This window comes from Phodopus roborovskii, unplaced genomic scaffold (genome assembly GCF_943737965.1).
Source record: "Phodopus roborovskii unplaced genomic scaffold, PHOROB, whole genome shotgun sequence".
In the NCBI taxonomy this organism is placed as follows: domain Eukaryota; kingdom Metazoa; phylum Chordata; class Mammalia; order Rodentia; family Cricetidae; genus Phodopus; species Phodopus roborovskii.
The window spans coordinates 43,544-65,632 of NW_026126072.1; the positions used below are offsets into that span (position 1 = coordinate 43,544).

The 22,089-nt window shown below is 35.5% G+C and overlaps 1 pseudogene; it reads left to right on the plus strand.

The window, feature by feature from the left end:
• The window catches only part of LOC127218385 (heterogeneous nuclear ribonucleoprotein A3-like), a 57,173-nt pseudogene that overhangs the window by 30,683 nt on the left and 4,401 nt on the right, over window positions 1-22,089 (plus strand).

Sequence of the window (22,089 nt, forward strand, 5' to 3'; positions counted from 1 at the left end):
TTCCCATAAACTCATACATGGAAACCTGTCTTCCAGTTGGTGGACTATTTGGCTAGACTTAACAGTTATGGCCTTGTTGGAGGTGTATCACTAAGGACAGGCATTGAGATTTTTTCATAATTTTTTTATTTACATTTGAGAAAAAGCTTGTTTTACATGTCAGTCCCAGTTCCCACACCTTCCTGTCCTCCCCTATTTCCCCCATCCTCATTCAGCTTCTCAGTGATGGTGAGGCCTTCCATGAGGAGTCTTCAAAGTCTGTCACATCATTTGGATCAGGGCATTCAGATTTTTAAAAAAAATGCATTTGCTATTCCCAGTATTTTTCTGACTTTAGTTTTCAGATCAAGTATGAGCACTCAGCTTTTCCTGCTGTCATGCTTCTACAATCACAGACTCTAATCCTCTGAAACCATCAGCCCAATTACATAGTTTCTTTTAAAAGTTTGCCTTGGTTATTGTGTTTTATAACAGCAATAGAAAACTAACTAACACATAAGTTGGTACTAAGAGTCTGATATTGATGCAAAGAACATTAATCATGCTTTTTAGAGGAATCTGGATGACTTTTGGGCCTTAGACTAGAAAAGTGGGTGGAATGTATAAGTGTAGTTTAATGGGCTATTCTAGTTGGAAATTGGAAGAAAGACAGTAGTGCTGACAGAATATAGATTGTGACATTTGGTAATTAACTTGTGTGCCTTCTGTTCTTGTCCTAAGAATTTACCTGAAGCTAATTTAAAATAATAATGGACCAATTTCTTTGGTAGTGGATATTTCTAGGCAGCTTAATAGTGACTCTAAGGCAAAGTTATATGTAATCACTTTTATACAGGTCTACAATGAAAAAGGGCAACTGGGACAAAAGGAAATAAAAAATGTACAATTTGAAATGAAAAAGGGCACCAGAAAATTTTAAGTTAGAACCAATGCCTGTTCTAAAAGAAATAAGATCATGTTGATGACTGATCTGTCTGTAGTAGAATAAAGATAGGGGTGCCCTCAGTCAAGACCCAACTAAACTTACGAATTGTGAAAAGGCCTGAAGAAAGGCAGTTTTGCTCCAGCAAAGCAATAGCATATAAAACTACTGCAAATATTATTCACAGGAGCCAGGGACCATCTCAAACAGGCCTTGTGGTCCCCATTTTTCTGGCTTTGCCTCATGAATGTCAATGAGTTTTTAAGGATAGTTGTACAGATTTGGCACATAATTTTCTATGGCCATTATAGCAATATTCACTCTTCACGTGATTTTTTTCAGTTTTCCTTGTAGATGACTTTGATAGAATTCCAGTTATTTTAAAGATTATTTTGAAAAAAATTATGTTCATGAATATTTTTTAAATATATTATTAATGTCTAAGAGGAAATGAGCTTAATTTTGTTTTTTGCACTTTCCTAATTCTATTTCCTATTTATGTGATTATATATCCAGACAAAAGCAACTTGAAGAAGAAAATGTTTACTTTTGTTGAAAGTTCTAGGAATTATTACATCATAGGAAGGAGATCACAGCAGCAAAATCTTTTTTAAACTGATTAAATTGCACTCATAATTAAGAACAGAGAACAAAGTATTCATATATGGTCCTGCTCAGCCATATTTTTGCTTTGTTATATATTCTAAGAGGCAAATCCAAGGTATGGTACTACCCACATTTATACTGTCCTCCCACCTCAATCCATTCAATAAGAAAATTCCCCACTGGTAATCCCACAGGCCAACCAAAATTTAAGATTCTTTCCAATTCATTCTAGATTTAGGCAAGTTAAAAATGGAAACTGACCATAACATTCAGGTTTGTTGAAAGTTTTTTTCTGATACGATAGTCTGGAATAACTGTTACTATATTTTAATTATAGTATTATACCATATTCAAACAAGGGTGATTTGACTTTATTTATTAATATATTGATATTTTTATGTTACCTTAATGTTATAGCTATGATTTCAAGCTTTATGTCAAATAAGAGAGGTAAAAGAGAAAACCCTTGCATTGATATTTATGTGAGAACATTTTTATAACTTCCCATTTAGTATAACATAGAGTATAAATTAGTATGATAGAGAATATAATTTTGTCATACAATGACATATCATACTTTATTCATTATTCATTAATTTTATATCTAGCTTGGTATTTTGATCATGAAAGAATATTAAGTTTCTCCAAAGTTTTCTATCTGAATCTGATGATCATGTGACTTTTATCAATTATTCTGTAAGTGTCTCATATAAGGTTTAACGATTGGTGTATGTTGAATATTCTTCTTATTCCTGGAATGAAAACGTCTTGGTCATAGTATACAATCTTTTTAATAGGATGCTGCATTTCATCTGAAAGGATTTTTTGAGAACTTTGGCATTTGTGCTAGTGTTTGAAATTTATTTGTATATTTTTAGTTCTGTGATATCCTTAATTATGTTTAGTGTTAGATTAACAATGACTGTTTAGTGTGAGTTTAGAGTGATCCTCTCCTGTTTATTTTGTATGCTACTTTGAAGAAATTGATGTTATCTCTAAGTAAATTAATCATTAAGTCAATATAGAATTAAGATTTTTAGTAGAGAAAGGAGGAATATTTAGTATTAATTCAGAGGTCTTGTTTACAATTTATCAGCTTAAATATTTTTATACTATCATGACTCATTTAAATATATATCTAAAATTTTGTTTATTTCTTCTCTTTTCCATTTTATTGGAATATATGTTTTAAAAGCACCCTTTAATGAGCCTATGACTTTCACTGATATTGATAGTAATGCCCCCCTTTTTTGTTTAATTTTATTAATTTTACTTTTCTCCCTTGTATTAGTTGCATTTCCATTACAGTGGTATAGTCCTTTGACCAAAAGCAACTTAAAGCAGGAAGAATGCATTTGGCTTAAAATTTTAGAAGGATGCAGAGTCCATCATGGCAGGAATGCATGGCATGATGTCATGAGCAGGAAACAGAGATTATGACTTAGTTACCCACAGGGAGCAGAGAGAGTGAGCAAGAGGGCACTTAAAGATATAAATGCGGAGATATCTGGCCCCTGCCCTACCTGCACAAGGCTGTGCCTTGTAAAAATTTGACAATCTCCTAGAACACTGTCACCAGCTGGAGACAAAGTATTCAGCTTCATTAGGTTGTGCATGGGGTATAGGTGTTTCTCATTCAAATCAGCACTTCCATCTTTTGGTCATTTTGACTAAAATTGTGTGAATATTATTTATCTTTTCAAAGGCCTAAATATTTATATCATTGATCCTTTCTGTTTTCTTTTAATTGCCATTTAATTATTTATTAGACTTCCTTCAAATTTTTGGGTTTTTTTTATTTCTTAATAGTATATTGTGTGTCAATGTTGTTATGTACAAGTGTGAGTATTGGCAACTGTGAAGTTCAGAAGAGGGTGTGGTATACCCTGAAGTTGGACACACAACTACTTGTGAACATCCCAACCTGGATTCTTAGAAGCAAACTTGAATCCTCCGCAAGAGCCGGATGCATGGTTAACAGCTGGTTGTCACGTCTGCAGCCCCATTGGTTTTCTTTTGTAAGAGATGGTTCTACATCTTTAAATCTTTGAGATCTCTCTAATTTTCTTACATAGAACTGAAGCTATAATCATCCTTCTTAGATATGTCATTCCCATATTCCACACATGATATTTTATACTTTTATTTTCACATCATTCTTAGGTTTAAAATTTCTTCTTCAGTGAGTGAATGTTCAAGAGTCTATTTTTCAGTATCCATAAGTTTATATATATTTTGTAGTTATTTTTCTTTTATTTTCTAATTTTATTCCTTTAACGTATTTGAATTATTGAGATTTCAAGCACTCCTAACAATGGCAGGACTTATTGTAAAAGATAAGTAAAAGGTGAAAGGCACTATATTGCCCGAAATTTACTATTGTATTTCTAATCAGATTGAATGATCCTTCATTGCCATTGATGTTTGTTGTTCCTTATTTAGCTTTCTTTTCTTAGGTAACTCTGATTGCAGCTCTTATAGGATAGATAAATTATCATAATGACAAAGTAACTGTCTTTCGTTGTTGTAATTTAGGTTTCAGTTACCGGTTGTCTTCTGTATAGCTACTCTTGGATTCAGGTGAATTCAGGGGTCAACCTGGTGAATTATTTAGTATTCCTCATTCCTGTGTTATTCTCAGTGGTTAACAGGGTGAAAAATGCTGGTAAAATATTCCACCCCCTATTGATAATTGTTACAATAGGAAGGCTTACAATTTTCCTAAGTTAAAAAATCACACTAAGAAATGAGACTCCAGTTGCAGGGAGTGAGGAGTGATGAGCAAAGGGGTCAAGACCATGGCAGAGAAACCCAGAGAATATGCTGACATGAACAAAGGGGAGCTCATGGACTCCAGTCTGAGAGCTGGGAAACCAGCATTGGACAAACCCAGACTCCCTGAAAGTGGATGTTAGTTAGGAGGGCTAGGCAGTCTATGGAGCCTCTGGTAATGGATCAGTATTTATCCATAGTATACAAAGGGAATTTAGGAGCCCATCTCACATAGAGGGATAATTTCTCAGCCTTGACACATGGGGGAGGGCTTAGGCCCTGCTCCAAGTGATATAACAGACTTTGAAAGACATCCCATGGAAGGCCTCATCCTCCCTGGGATGGGGGTTTGTGGGGTGAACAGGGAAGGATGGGATGGTGCTGTAACTGGGATTGACATGTAAAATAAGCTTTCTTTTTAATTTAAATAAATAACAAAAAAATGAGTCTTAAGTTCAAAAGTAGCTTATCAGTAGGTCTTTGATAGCCATCCCTATTGCTATCTCCTTACCTGAAAATTTCCTTACTGTATCTACTACATGAATGTGCCCACAAAATTGGATGCCTACATAAGTGTGAAAAGTGACCTTTTTCTGACTCGCTAGAATATTGAGGAGGAATATTTTTCTTGATATTGTATAAACTGTATTGACTAGGAAAGGAAATGACTGGGTTGCAAGAGTGTAGAAAACCTACTAGAGCAAGGGTGACTTAGTTTAAAGTAATAATATCCTCTCTACCCATTCAACATTTTTTTAACCATCTGACTATCGTTTTGCTTTGATATCTGGTTTCCTTTTATCATAAGTTTGTTACATTACTTAGAAAAAAATTGATTGTACAAAATATTAAAGTACCAGGCTTGTTTCCTAATTTTCTGATCTTTCACAAAACAAATTTATCTGTAAAATAGAAAAATACTTCAGTGATTTATTTGAGCCATATTTCTTTCATGTTTAGTGCATACATGAATTATATTATATTACAATAGTAAATCATTTTTTATCATAGATGTAGTTTGGTCACTCATCAAGAATTCATTTATTTATTTATTTATTTATTTACTTATTTATTTATTTATTTATTTTATGTGTGGATCCCAGTTCCCTCTCCCTACCACCCTTTTACCCTCTCTGTCCCCTCACATGCACACTGACCACCCTCCCCTCCCATCCCCCACATCAATTACACATGTAGGACAATGCCATCCAGGTGGGGTCATGTAAATCTGTCAAGTCATATGAAGTAGGGACTAGGACTTCCCTCCTGTCTCTAGGTTAAGGCAGTATCCCTCCATGGGGGATGTGTTTACAAGGTCCTTTTGGGCAGCAGGAATACATCCTGGTTCCCCTGTCTGAGGTCCCTTAGACTGCTCAGTCCTTCTAGCTGAGACCCATATTCAGGGGGGCCTGAGTCAGTCCCATGCTGGCTTCCCAGCTATCAGGCTGGGGGCCCATTAGCTCCTCCTTGTTCAGGTCAGCTGTCTCTATTGTTTTTGAAACCTGGTCTTGTCCTCTCCCTCTGCATCTCAATTCTAGTTCTAATTTGACTCAGTGTTTAGTTATAAGTGTTTGCTTCTTTTTCCAACATGTAGTAGATGAAGGCTCCATGATGGTAGATAAGTTAGTTGTTGATCTCACTATCTTGGAAGGGCATTTATGGTAGCCTTTCCACGGTTGCTCAAGTCATCAAGAATTCTTACAAGGTTTCTTGATGGAGTAGACTTAGTATTTGCCATTGCCTTAGTATACAAAGTACAATAAAAAAAATTACAGCGCTCCCTTGTTTTTCTAAACACATTATGTGTTTTCTTGCTATTTGATATAACAATTCTAACAGAATTTCAAATATTCTCATCAAATTGAATAGATCACAAGTGCTGAAATAACATACAAGGAAAAGTAAGATTCAACATACTCTTATGAAGTTCCAATTAAGCCTGTTGAAGAGCATCTACCAGTAAACATAATCTAAAGGCAGCTCTATTCTTCTTCAGTGCATACTAATTGAAAGCATCTGATGTTGCCCCAAAATGAAAAGATATAAAATAATCTCCTAAATAAACATAGATAAGTTTGGTAATTGTCTAGCTTATACTCTATATTCAGGACAAGCTAGCCTTTCGTATCAAAAGTTCTAAGTTCTTATCTGCCAATAACTTTCCAAAGTTCTTCCCAGAGTTTCATGAAAAAACTCTGTATTTCTCTCTAAGAAACCTGCTTGGCTACCCATCTTTCTATGCGAGTTAAACAGATGAACAATGATAAAAAGTAAATAAATCAATATAAACAAAACGTTTATTAGTATTTATATAATTGGAGAGCAGAAAATAATAAAAGATTTTGTGGTCTTCTTGGAGTACATGTCTAGAAGTATATTACAGTTTTTTATATATATTTTATGTTATTAAGAATATTCTTTGGATCACAGAGGGATTTGTGCATTGGACTTTTGAGAAATACTGGAACAGTTAAAATATTTAGACAATTGAATTTGTTTTGTATGGTGATATTTGGGATTTTCAATGAACCTAAAATTCCCATATGTAAATGGTATTGTAGATTAATAAGAATCTGGGAAAATGAATAGGCTGATTGATTTTTATTCAGGGAAAAAATCACTTACAGCAGAAACAGATGGCCACCAGCAGGTTTCTGTCCCAAGGATGCCTCCAGATGCTCTCTGTCTCTAATCAGGAAGCAAGAGAGAATACTGGGGTCTTGAACCCCAGACCTAGTTCCCCCAGGTCATGTCTGCACCTGTCCCTACCTCCAGTGGGCAAGGTCAGTGCAACAGGTGCAGGCAGGGTAAACATCTCACTACAATCCCCTTTTAGTCTAAAGAAAAGATTTGGGCTTGATACAAAACTATATACAAAGACAGTAAATATCAAGTATTCTCTAAGAAAAGGAAAATTATGAACATACAAAATTGAGACCTACATATCCATTCCTAGGGTGAATGCATAACAGGGATTAGTATATAACCTGAAAATTTTAAGTCTAGTACCTAATATTTCTATCTAGCAAGACAGAACAATAATTGTGACAATCTAATATTCAACCTCATCAAAGACCTGAGAAGGAAGATAACAATACCAGGGTAGACAGGAAGTGCAGGCAGGTAGTTTTCAAATGGCGCAGCAAAGACAGAAACATCAGGCTACCTGGACAATCACCTAAAGTCTCACAGCAACATTGGTGCAACCACTTTTGGCTAAGGCCTAGGGTATCTGACAGACCACTGCAGAAGCAGGGAAATAGAAAGGCTGCCTTACCCTACCTTGGCAATGTTCAGCAGACTTCTATTGTTGTCTCCTACAAACACAGTAGGACAGCATGTCCAAGGTTAGTGGTCCAGGTGGGGATGGTCTTTTGCTCAAGAGGCCAGTAGCTTAGGAAAGGATGGACTCAAGAAGGAATGACATCAGTGCTCAACATATTTGCCAAGACCATGTGGAAAAACTTAGATTGATAGATCTCTATCCACTGGCCAACAGTTTCATAACTAATACAGTGTTTGAGTGTGTTATTTGGGGTTGATGCAGTTCTTGGATCAGGCTGGCAGGAAAACTGCTCATAACAAAATGGTGACTACAATGTGAATACTAAGAACTTCCACTTAAAACGTGTCAAAAGCTAAAAAAGAGAGTTTAAAAAACAAAAGAACAGAGACAAGCAAGGCTTCTTGGTGGTAGCATTTTTTAGGTCAGGCTCTGTTTTGCGAGAGAGAAGCAGAGACTCTCGTGGTTCCTTTAAGGGAGGTTTCCTGACTCAAAATAAGCTGCAAAAAGACTGCAAGGCCCTGCTAACAATCCTATGGTGTGTACAAGAGCTGGCAGTGATGACATCTCCAAGTAAGTAGCATGTTGCTGGATGGCAGCATAGACCAAGGTGGTGAGCACACCTCTCAGTGCTGGCTGTAAATGTACCCCAACCATATTGGAAAGCCAACTGCCAACCAGCTGTAGCTTTAATTTTGTCAATGTTGTTTAGCACATAAAAGACTCGTGGCTAGAAAAATGTAAAGATTTATAGTAAAGACAGATTCTGATAAAGAAAATCCTCTAAAGGTTTACAGTATATTTCAAAATATATGTACACTTGGGAGAGAAAAAGAAGAAGAATAAAGTGGTTTAAAAAATAGCAACAAAGAGAGTAGGTAGATATGGTGGCACATGCCTTTAATTCCGGCACTCAGGGGGCAGAGGGAAGCAGATCTCTGTGATTTCAAAGTAAACCTAGTGTGCAGAGAGAATTCCAGGGCAGTCAAAGTTACACAGAGAAACCCTATATCATTAAATGAAAAAATAGAAGTAACAGAAATAGAGTAATAAAATAGCCACATAAAAATGGAAAATATACAATGAGTCTGGAAAATGTATGCTATTGTGTTGTCTTTGAATTGCTCAATTATATGGAAGGAACAACAATTAATCCCATTTATATATTTTAAAAATGCTTTGACTGCTTGTATTTTTCATTGTGAACCTAGCCTTTAATGGCTGAGCCTTTCTCTGGCCATTGGAAAACAGGATTGGACCGACCCAGAACCTCTGAATGTGTGTCTAAGTTAGATGGCCTGGTCAGTCTAAGGAACCTCTGACAGTGGAATCAGGATGTGTCCCTGGTTCATGAAAGGTCTTTGGGAGCCTATTTCCCATAGAGGAATGTTCCCTTAACTTAGAGACAGGAGGGAGGGCCTAGGCCCTACTCCAAATGAGTTGGCAGATTTTGATGGTTCCTCCTGGAAGTCCTCACTCTCTGTGTAAAGTGGATGGGGAATGGGATGGGAGGGGAATCGGGGGATGGAAGCGAGATGGAACTATGTTATATAAGAAAAAATAATAAATGTTTTGACTTCATAATTTATGTCTAAGGACAGGTTACTGGGAAAATTATTTCTATTCTCATTTCCACAAAAAATGAAAAGCTATGGATTCCTCCCAGACTAACATGGTTTGATCAAGCAAGACCTCCTGAAGCAGTGTTCCAGGTATTCCAACATTCAAAACAGATGGGACAAGGTAGTATTGCAGACCACTGCAGCCAGGATTTCTGTGTCTATTTAGGATCCCTAAGACAGTGACCCCTAAAAATTTGAAGCAGTTTGGAAAGAACAATGCCCAAATTCCCAAATATTATCTATAAATATTTGTTTTCAATTAAGGGGTTGATTATAAATGGTTAATGACCACAACCAATCTCTTTAATGGTAAGCAGGGGATTATGGTATAGATATGAATACTTTGTTGTGGAATGGATTTTTAATTATTGATAAAAATTTAAGGTCAATGTTGTGATATGTATATTTCTCCTTTTGTTTAGGTATTGTGTTTATATAGCTCATTAAAAAATGTAATGTAAAATTTAGTACAGATTATAGATAATTACCTATAATAGTCAAAACGTATAGTTAAGTAAGTCTTCTAGATATACAGAGATGGGTAAATATTCTTCAAACCTTTCAAAAACCTACAGAATATGACATTTAAAATGGTTTAGAATTTTTCTTAACAGTGAGGCATAACTGCTCATGGCAACACCACCTATGTCAGAAAGCAAGATAGACATCGAAGAAACTCTTTATGGAGTTTGCTTCCAATATGGCAGGACTAGCAATTTGGGCAAGAAACTGCTCTTGTCTGGACTGCTTGACTTTATGGTGTATAAACTGCACATGCAGGACCCTCAGAAAAGTGACTGCTGAAACACGATGGACATTGCTACAGGGTTTCTGCTACATGGTAGAGTCTGAAGACATTCTGCAGAACATAGAGAAAAGTGACTGAAAAACAGCCAATACAGGTGGACAGTTTAAAGTTTCCTGCTTTGCTGAGGAGTCTTCTTCTCTGTCATTTGTAGACTTTATGTACTATCCTTCTGTGGTCTTTGATGGAGTTGAAGACAGTTATGGTTATAGTTTTTCTCAGGATTAAAGATAATTTACATATAGGACTTTAGACTCACAAAGATAGGATATATGATGGAATATGTTCTTTAAATCTTCCTAAATGTTGATGGATTAAATATTGTTAACAATCATTCTTATTAGATAATTGTCTTGTTATATATTTTACTATGTTAAAGTTAAAACCCTTTTATTTTTTACAGAAAAAAAGGAGACATTGGGGGATGTTATTCCGTATATATGTTTCTCTTATTGGTTAATGAATAAAAACCCAGTTGGCCAATAGGAAAGCAAAATAGGTGGGAATAGAGGACAAGGTAGATTCTGGGAGATGTAGTAGAAGGAAGTCAGAATCAAAATGTAAGACCAAGAGAAGAGGTCAGAACCCTCTCTCTGGTAATATAAAACCACATGGAAACAGTTTGATAGAAAAGGGTTAACATTTAAGACAGGTATCCAATAAGAATTTCTAGCCATTGGCCAACAGTTTCATACTACATTGTCTCTGTGTGTTATTTGGGACTGACATTGCTGTGAGACCAGGCTTTCGAAAACTCCTCATAACAAAATGTCTATCTTTTTCTATCTTGATGTTATTGGAATCTGTTATATCATTGACAATGTAGAGTTTGGTAGTATGTTTTAAGCCATTAGGTACATGTGTTTATGGGAGACTGAGTTGCTACAACTTGGAGTCTCCTTATAAATGTAGATGCAGTAAATATGTTTTTGTGATCATAATATGTATATTTTTGTCTTGCCATGCACTACATATAGGAAGCAGTACCTTCTGACAAAATGCAAACTACAACACAATCAGCTCATAAACCTCTAAATAAGCCATACCACTTTATATGCCTGTTATGTCAAGCATTTTCTTAATAGCTAACAAAGTATTCTCCAGAAGAACACTGTACTAGAAAGTATGTGTCCCAAACAGTTTCATTTCTGGCCATGTCTTCACAGTAATATGTATTTTTATTTTGCACTCCTTCACTTTTTTCTTCCTTCTCTTCCAAAGCATCTCCCTATCCCTAGCTTCATTCCTTCCTAATTCTCTCTGGCAGGCACACACACTCACACACACACACACACACACACACACACACACACACACACACACACACACCACCTACACAGAGAGAGGGGTGGCATAGGTACATAGAGGCACATGAACAGTCATCATCAGAAACTGATAAGTTTTTTTTTTTAAATAAAACTTTAAAAACACCAAAGAAGTAATAGATTCCTCCTGGAGAAATTCATTATACATTCAAATATTTCAAATAAAGTTAAGTTTCAGGAGAGATCAGCAGTTTAAGAAACCTATGGAGATTTTTGACAAAGGGGTTAATTTGTCAATATTGCAGGAAGGGATGCCCCAAAGGTTCCAATGTAGCTATTTTCTATAGTTGTCTGTAATATACAGTACCATAAACTGTATGTGTATTTCTAGAGTTTCTTTTAAATGTTAAAAGTGGGAGTGCAAACTCATACAGCCATTTTGGATATCAGTATGGCGGTTCCTCAGGAAAATGGGAATTAGTTTACCACACGACCCAGCAATCCCCCTCTTAGGCATATACCCAAATGATCCACATTCATGCCACAAAGACATCTGCTCAAATATGTTCATAGCTGTAAGTAGTAGGGTTTTTCTCCCTGCCACCTGGGCTTGTCCTGCCACCACGCCAGCTGCAATTAACACACTGAGACTCTGTATTTGATATAATGCTGTTGGCCAGGTACTGTTTTTTTATTAGCTAGCTCTGTCTTAATTATTAACCCATTTCTATGTATTTCCAAGTGGTCTTACCAGGGAGAGGCAGCGGGCGGTTCTGCTTTCTCCAGACTCTCCATCTTGACTCCTCTTTCCTACTTCCTCCAGTCCTCCTTGTCTCCTAGTCCCTCCTATCTTGCTTTCCTATTGGCCAATAGTGCTTTATTCATTAACCAGTTGAGAAACATATTTACAGAATCACATCTCCCATAACATAGCAGCATTATTTCTAATAGCAAGAACCTGGAAGCAACATAGATGTCCCTCAATTGAAGAATGGATAAAAAAGACATGGCACATCTATACAATGGAATGCTACTCTGAAGAAAAAAAATAATGGAATCTATCGCGGTTAAATAAGGATCAGGATAAACAAATAGGCCGAATAGATGTTTATTCAGGGAGAAATAACTTACAACCTAGACAGATGAACACCAGGAAATTCAATCCGATCCTCTCCTGTCCGAGTCACGCCAGAAAGAGAGCCTTTCCTCGCTCCCCTCTGACCTCCTTCCACAGGTCACTCCGCCCATGGCTCCACCCCCAATGGGCGTGGTCAGTGACACAGACGGACTATCTCACTACAGGAATCTTGAAATTCACAGGCAAGTGGATGGAACTTGAAGAAACCATCCTGAATGAGGTAACCCAGTCACAAAAAGAGGAACATGGTATGTATTTGCTCATATATGGATTTTAGACCTAGAGCAGAGGATCACCAGCCTATAATTCACACCACCAGAGGAACTAGGATGCAAGTTGTACTCTATGAGATGCATATAAAGTCACTCCCTCACAGAAGGGGGAAGGGACAAGTTCCCCAGAGCACAGGGGAAGTGCGGAGACAGTGAATGGAGAGAGAAGTAAGAGAAAGAGAGGGGGAGGAGAGGAAAATACGTGTGACTAGGAAGATTGAGTCAGGTATGAATAGAAGACAGGAGAGAGAGAGAGAGAGAGAGAGAGAGAGAGAGAGAGAGAGAGAGAGAGAACATAAAAGAAGAAGCCAATATTGGTTTGAAGAGAAAACTGAACCTTAAGAAAGGTCTAGAAACCTACAAGACTATTGCCAACTAACAATGTGAGCAACCATGGAAAGGCTACCATAAATGCCCTTCCTGGATAGTGAGAGCAACAAGTACCTTATCCATGGAGCCTTCATCTAATACCTGTTGGAAACAGAAACAAACACCCATTCCTAAACACTGAGTCGAACTAGAATCCAGATGTAGACAGGGAGGACAAGACTAGGTTGCAGAAACACAGAGACAGCTGACCTTAACAAGGAGGAGCTAATGGGACCCCAGGCTGATAGCTGGGAAGCCAGCATTGGACTGACTCAGGGCCCCTGAATATGGGTCTCAGACAATAAAACTGAGCAGTCTAAGGGACCTCAGACAGGGAACCAGGGTAAATCCCTGGTGTATAAAAGGACCTTGTGAATAAACATATCCCCCATGGAGGGATACTGCCTTAACCTAGAGACAGGAGGGAATTCCTAGTCCCTACTTCAAATGACCTGACAGATCTACATGACCCAATCTGGATGGCATTGCCTAACATCGGGTGGGGGATGGGAGGGGAGGGTGGTCAGGGTTCATGTGAGGGGGCAGAGAGGGTAAAAGGGCAGGGGGAGGGAGGAAGGGAGGGAGGGAGAGAGAACTGAGATAAAAATTAATAAATAGAATTAGAATTTTTTTTATAAAAGTAATGATGTGATTATTCAATTTGTGTTACATCCGGATTCTTTTGATGGGGTGGATGAAAATGGTCCTTATGAACTCATATATTTGCAGGCTTAGTCCTCAGTTGATGACTTGGGAATAATTAGGATGTGTGGTCTAGTTGGAGAAGATGTGGCCTTATTGTAGGTAGTGTTTCACTAAGAGTGTACTTTGAGTTTTCAAAAAAAAAAAAAACATGCCATGTTTAATATTTCTTTTTTGCTTCCTGCTATCTATGGATCAGTATGGAAAGCTCTCAGCTTCTGTTTGTCTGCTTCTGGCAATGATGGTAATGGACTTACTCTCTGAAACTAAGCTAGCCCTACATTAAATGCTGTCTGTTATAAGAGTTTCCTTGGTCATAATGTCTTTTCACCCCAGTAGAACAGTAACTAGGATAACTCCTAAAGATGAATACCTAATCTCAGATTCTCTTAACCATTCCTGAATTTTAGATACCTTCTAAAATATTTACTCCTGTTATTTTTCCCTTTTTTATGCGTATTACCACACTTTTATCATCAAAGCTCAATACTGCAAGTCACTGTTCTGCTTTAGAAATCTCTGTGGATTTATCCTCCATCTAAACGAGCCCATTCTTCTTGCTCCTTACTTTTTTCAGATAATTATTGCCAGTTATATCCATAAACAAAATTAAGTTCAAAATGTCTTGACATATGTCTGTATCTTTATTATATGCCATTGCATGCCACTAAGTAAGTCTAAGAAAATAACACCTTTTTATCATTTTTACATTTTTTTCATTTCTCAGTTTTCTAATTATTTTATAGAAATTATTTTGATACTTTTACCACTGTCTCCCAATTTCTCCCAGATACCCTCTACTTGCCTATTCACCCAATATTTCATCGTCTTCTTTTCAATTTTTAAAATCACTTCAAGTCCCACTTGTTTTGTTCATATATGTTTGAATGTGGGCCTTCCACTGAAATATGGTCAACCTACAAGTAGCCAGAGCCTTAATGAAAACTGATATTACCTTTCTCAGAAGTAATCACTTGCAAATAGCTCCTTATCAGGAAGTGAGAATTCCTACCTGTGTCCTCTCTCTTTCCTGGGTTTTGGTTCTGGCTTGAGCTTGTACAGGCCTTGAACATCTGTAAAAATCACTATGAGTTTATTGTGCAACTTCCCGGATATGTCTAGAAAACACTGTTTCTTTTTACTCATCCATCACCTGTGGCTCTTACAACCATTCTATTGTCTCTCCACAATGATACCTGAGCCATAAAAGGAGAATGGTGATGTAGATGACCCATTTAGAGTTGAACATTCCATAGTCTCTTATTCTTTTGACCAGTTATGGGTCTCTATGTAAATTAGTATCTAATATAGAAAGAAGCTTCTTGGATGAAGGTTGAAATATGTACCAATCTAGAATTTATTTAATACTATATCTATTTAGCAGAATAGTAGTAGGTGGTTCTCACTTATGGTTTATGGCTTCTTAGTTATAGTTTTTTGTTTTTGATAACAATGCAGGCAAAGTTTTCATGTTAAGGAGTGGATTTTATAGCTAACAAACAGTGTTGGTTACTCCCATGACAATCATGCCACTATTATGACTTGCGTGGCCTTTTGTTATTGTAACTCTCAGTGTTCAAAACTTTGATTAACTACTTTTTCAGACGTATACAAAGATGAAAAATTCTGGTTCTTGGTTGTCATTTAGAACATGATAGCACTACATTATGTCAAAGTCACCACATAGTTGAATTATAGAATGTGTTCAAGCTAGTATTACCTTGAAATCTTCAGCCCCACTGGCTATCTTTCATAGTGATGAAAGGTGCTATATTTACTTTTGTTCTAAAATGCTTGTGCAATCTTCATCTTACTCAATAATGTCATATTATTTTCATGGAATTAAAACCTTTAACTTCTGTAAAACACACTTGCCTTCCCTTTTATCTTATAGTGTTCTCCTTTATCATTCTCCTAATTTGGTTAAATTTTGTTTCTAGCTATTTTTTGAACAACTCTGTATCTGTGTTATTCTTGTGAAAATAAATGTATATTTCCCATTACTTATATCTAAATCCACCAAAATTTTCAGTTTGCTCATCATATACTTGTATAAGAAGAATTTATTTTTTGGAACCATTTTTGGATCTGTTGAATTTTTAAGTGTTTGATATGAATTTTATAAATTTTATAAAAGTTACTATTTCTTATTAATGTAGTTATTCAACTATTTGTTCTAGTCTACTATGCTACTAGAATGTACATGCCTCAGAGAAACAGACATGATACCATGCATCTTTGTATATTAAAATACAGAAAGTAGTTTTTTATATTTAAAATATAATATTTTGGTGCCTGGTTTAATAAACATATTTTAATATTTTTGTTATAAATATTCTTTTATGCATTTGTGGCAAAGATACAGTATCTTTTCTTTCTGGATTGTAGTTTTCTTAACTAAAATCCTACTTCAGATAAATTATTTTTTCTTTCTGGATTGAAAAGTTTCTTTAAATAACACATAAATACTATAAATTTTCTTACTAATTTGTTTTGTTCTCTACTTAAAACATCCATATCTTATTTTTAATTTTTACATTGTTTCCTACAAAAAATGTTCACCTCAGTCTGGGAATCTCAATTGCAAAATTAGTAATGTACATAAAACTTCCTTTCTGTCACAAGAAAATATGAAGCTTTTACTTACATAGGGAAGTTGAATGAGAAATGTGAAAGTTTAATATTAGTCATCTATTCATGAACTCTTTTCCCCATTAAAGTACATAGTATTCTGTCAATATATCAGGTCCTTAGCATCATTATTCATTTCATAATAAGAATACACAGCTTCTGAGAACTTCCAAAGAAGATAAAACATTTTTATGATGTTTCTTTCTTGTCAACTGTGTACTTCATAATATTTTCATTGTAAACTCCAATAGAAGTAAAGACTCCACCTTATCATTTCTAGTTTGCAGTCACTTTCTGCATTTTGCACAGTGAAATTAAACCAAGGCCTTCCTACTTTTCATGTGCCTAATCTTCAGGGCCTATTTACATTTCATTGCAATGTGACAGCGGGGGAAGAATGCAGCCAGATGTAAAAAGGTTCAGTCACATTGTCAAGCAGAAGGTTTGACTTACACTTAAAAGAAAAGAAAAAAAGAAAAAGGAGAGAAGAAATGAGAGGAAGAGAGGGAAATGGAAAATATTCCTGTATCCTAAAACAAGCAGAATTCTAGAAGTTAATATTTAAAAATAGTAAGGTATTTTAGTGTAAATGTTCATCTATCTAAAGGATGGTCTTATTTTAAATTTAAATCCCTCTGAAACCTAGAGCAGTGTGTTTATAATAGGAGAACAGCGGACAGACTTGCCCTTCACTGGAGGGCATGTCATATAGTCCTCGCCTTCTCTGCAAAGCCATCAGGCTGGCAGTAGTGACAGATGAACAGCTTACCATTAATTTCCCCTCTTTCATGCCTTCAATCCAAACGGTGAATATTCTCCATGGGGAAGCATCAAGGTCTTTGCCTTTATTTCTCCTGCATACTCACAGTGACTTATAAATCAAGTGCAGATAAGAAGAGAGGGCAAATATCAATCTTTATTTTTTTTCTTCTGGCCTGTGCCCACTGGCACACTATTGAGCTTTGACTGAAAGGTTCTTCAAATCATCCTGTGATTCATAAGCTAGGGAGCTCTCAGGAAGGAAAAAAATAACAAAGGAAATGTGGGAAACAAATTTTGTATACTTTGGATTAGAAGTGAGAGGCTGTGAGCATGCAGTATTGTCTGCATCCAAGATGTTACCATTGAAGAAAAATATTTGAAAAGTCACTTTCATTATTTTAGCATGGTTTAGAGAGGAGCAATCATTAAAATGTTTGTTAACCTTAACATAAGGAACTAGTTTAAAAAAAATATATCTTAGACCATGATGCAGAGCAGATCCTCTATTGTAATTAATTTGCTTTATTTTCCACAGTTTATTTTTCATTACTGCTACAAGATAAATATTGTACATAATATCTGAAGTTGAGGCTTGGCTATATCCAGGTTATTGTGAATAGCATATACATCTACACACACACACTCACACACACACACACACACACACACACACACACACACACACACACACAGCTGTGTAGTCTGTGGTATTTATTATATACTCTGTTTTTCTGAAACCATATTAACAGTTCCAGTACTCACTTGATGGGTATGTTAAAAAAAAGAATTAATTTTAAGAATATTCTTTGAAGAAAGTATATGATGTTGCCTTTAAAGGGGAATATTTACAGATTTTGTTAGTGCACTAAAAGCATGAATCTTTGATAGGAAACAAACATTAACATTGTTAAACTTACAAGCTTGTAATAAAGTATATTCAAAAGCACTCAGTGATACAGTATGATTTTGAGCTGAAAAAATCTGATATTATGATTATTAGCAAATTACAATATTATTTTCTAGCTAAGCATGGAGTGTTAATTCTGTCAAATGACTGCAAGTGTTGATGTTCAAGGCTGCCCGCTGGCCTTTTGCAGGTGACATATCTAGGGATCAGAGCTATTTCATTTTCTATCCTTTTTTTTAAGGCTTCAGGCCTCAACTATAAATTACAACTGATGGCAAAAGTGGAAGCTAACAGTGGCAAAATTAGGCCCAAAGGCAAAATAATTATATATACAGCCTTCAGCAGTGAGGGAGAGAGCCATCAATCAGCCCCCAATTATTCACTAGTTAATCAGCTCTGCCCTTCCTTTATTGAAGGGTTACAGTGTAATTAAGTTGGCAGCATCCTTTTAATTCATCAAACATACAACACATGGCGGTGTTTGCTGCAATTGAGGGACAGCACCTTTGTGAGTTTGACCCCTAGCACTGCTGCTGTAGATGAGGAAAACTTCAGAGGTAAGAGAGAATATTTATGCGACAGCACGGCACCAGGGTGGTAGTGTCTTCATACACAGCCTTAAGCTTAAAACAACTAACTGAACTGAACATTACTGAACACATTCAAATCCATATTCCATGAGGCATGTGGTAAATACTTACAATGCTAACCTTGAATATGTAAATGATGTGCATGACTGTGTATATTTATGGATGTGTGTATAAATGGCACATATAAAAGATGTGATTATAAAGAGGTAAAGCTGATTTCTGACATGCAAATGAGCACTGCCACCTTCAGAATAGCAGCTTTAGGAGGATACCACTTATCCCAGTGAGGTGACTACCACAATCTATACTATTTAGGAGGTGGTCCTGCAAATTTTCCCTGATAATCATTTATATGGCACATCTGAAAATGAGACAAGTGTCATTACAGTCACATCTTGTTGGAATGGTTTCATTTTATTTTTGTATTTGTTGTTGAAATTAGTGATGTTCTGTTTTTCTGGTGAAATTAGAAATGAATACAGTTTTTTTTTTTTTTTTTTACAAAAAAAAAAGTCCTGCAAAATGCACCTGTATTTGCAATGTTTTTTAAAAGTTCAAAAACTATCTTTAATGGCTGCAATTAGTTTTCTGCTGTCCACATGTATATTCATTTATTGAAGACTGCAAAAAAATGGTATTGGAGTACCTAAGATACAATGCTGTTTTTCTAATTGGTTTCCATCATTTTCTCATATGGTTTTAAAGTTATATGGACAGAATCCCTAGATAATTTATTCCATATTATTGCAAATAATATGCATATAAAGAGAAATTAAAATTTTGTAACTCAACATGAAATGATATGGTTGTATATAAAAAATTGCCACATTTGCACTAGGGCACATAAATCACATATCTTCCTCCACATAAATTATAGTGAAATACTGGATTAGCTTATTGAACAAACTTTCTGAATCATCATGAACATCATACATGAGATATCAAAACTTCTCTATACCTTCTTTTGCGATCAATATTTCAGATTGTCTTGTTTCTACTCACTTTTGTGTGGATTTGTGGGTATTGCAATTGGATTACTTATGTATCCTTTCATTAACAACATTTTACGAAACTCGAAGACAGAACATTTATGAGGTCCTTTCCTGACTGTCAGTTGCTAGTGTGAGAGCCTGCACATAATAGGAAGCCAAAAGCTTCCTTGATGAATGAACATAAATAATGCATGCAAAACTATCAGTACAGCAGCCACTAATAATAACCTAAAGATTCACTTAGGTCAGTGCTTATATGGCAGATGTACACAATCTAAAACTAAATTAAAATCAAACATCCACAAAATTACTTAAGCTAGCAGCAAAGATAGTACATAGAAAGTTCATTCTTTTCTAAAAAAGGATATCACATTTGATTCTAAAATTTGTGTTAATCATGAATTTCTATACATAAATAAAATAACCTTCCTTTGTCCCTAATCAATTTGGTACAATTTCATTTTGATGACCTTGACCAAAAATATTTGCCTTTTTTTCTATCTAGTTAATTTCATGAATTTTCCCCTAACATTTTTGCAGATATGCAAATTGTATCTGCAAGTACTTGGTTATTTTCTTAAAGTTGGTATAGATTGATTACAGTTCATTTTCCTTTATTCAACATATCAAAATATTTTCTCCTTGACTTTTGTGTCTCTGCCTTTCTTTTTGCCTGTGCTTTGAGTTGTCTCTTATAGTTTATAGTTGTTTTTCTTTCTTCTCTGTAAAGACAGAGATTAAAAACAATACTACAATCCATTTACTTTTGGGAATCATGTATTATGAACTTGCCCTTATCATTTAAAGGGCAACCTTTTCTCTGATCTTTGTTGTGCTCCTGATAATTTCCAAGAAGTTTTCCTAGCTGATGATCTGAAAGTTGCAACTTCATTGTGATTTTCACTTTTGTTAATATAAAAGAAAAATACTAATGGTCTTTTAATATTTTGTTCATCATATGTACAATGGTTTAAAATAGAAATACATATTGTTCTTGTAAGCCTGTTAAAATTCTTTATAGGACCTTTAAAAAACCTTATGATACTTAAAACGATTTTATCTTTTACCAAGAAATAACAACTTCCTGGGTGTGTTTATATTCCCAATGTTCTGTATATTTGATATGATAGCATCTGAAAAAAATAGCAAATTAAAATTAGTGGTACAAAGTTAACGCTAAGCTATAAGGATCACTCAAGAGAAAATATAATAAAAAGCAACACATTATTTTGCTTGGGAAATTTATAATAAAGTAGACTTAAGTACTTTCTTGACTGGGAAGTCTCCATAGAATGGCCAGAGCTGATTTCTTCATTTGTCAGACTTGTAGCAAATGATGCACATTTTAAAACATCGTTAATAAAATGAAATATTTGTTCATAAATAGATGGAAATAGGGACACAGTTCTACATGTTCCTTCCTAGCAGCATAAATAGGTTATTAACATAAGCTCCTTTGCGATACTGGTTTCGTTAATACAAAAGAAGCCTCAGAACATCCTCCTCCGTACAACCGTTTTCCATCCCTTAAAAGGAATTTTATATTTAATGTTCAGATTAAACTCTGTAAAACTGGTTGCTATGCAGAGGAAACTAAGCAACGAAATGATCTTCCTAAATGAAATGATAATGATTCTTGCAATGCTAAGGGTGAAACAGGTAGCAGTGTGAGAGAAGCAAGGAGTACAAGATCTTGCTGGGTTAATGTGCATCTCAGAATAAACACTGTACAAGCTGTTTCTTCAGCTTAAAGTACAGAGAGCTGGACAGAGTGTAATGGTGCAGTTTGTAAATACTATCACAGACATTTTGGATCAGTAAAGAGGGATAATTTGTATCTTCCTTGTAGACACTTAAATTTTATGTTTAGGATGTTTTTCTTATCCACTAGATAACCACCCTATGCCTAGTTTAAAACTGACATGAGAGGAACAATTTGACTTGCTTTCCTTAGCCAGACACTGATTTGGCTCAATAGAAGAATGTTGTGGCATTAGGTAATTAAATTTTGAAAATCAGAAAGAAGTATAATGACAGATGGAAACACATTGGTGTTTGTGTAGTGTTCATGTATCCTTGAATTGAGAAGTAAAGGAAAGCCTTATTTTCATCTAAAATTTTTCCAGGTTTTATACATACTGAGATTCAGATCTTGTTCTGTAATTCCAGCAATTTCATATGCCTGGAGGATTATGGAGATCCTAGAAATCAGTCTTTTTGACCCCTAGTATCAGGGAAAAAAGAGTCTAATCAGTTTTCTCTTTTTATTTGTTCATTAACAGAGAAACAGTTGCTGAATTATTATTTTAAAGACATACATTATTTAGGTTTTTTCCCCTTGGGGGAATCTAATGTCCAACATCCTTCTGTAGTCTAAGAAGGACACTCTTCATATTTTAAGTCCTCCTAAATGAAGGACAACAATATTCTCAATTATTCACTCTATCCAAT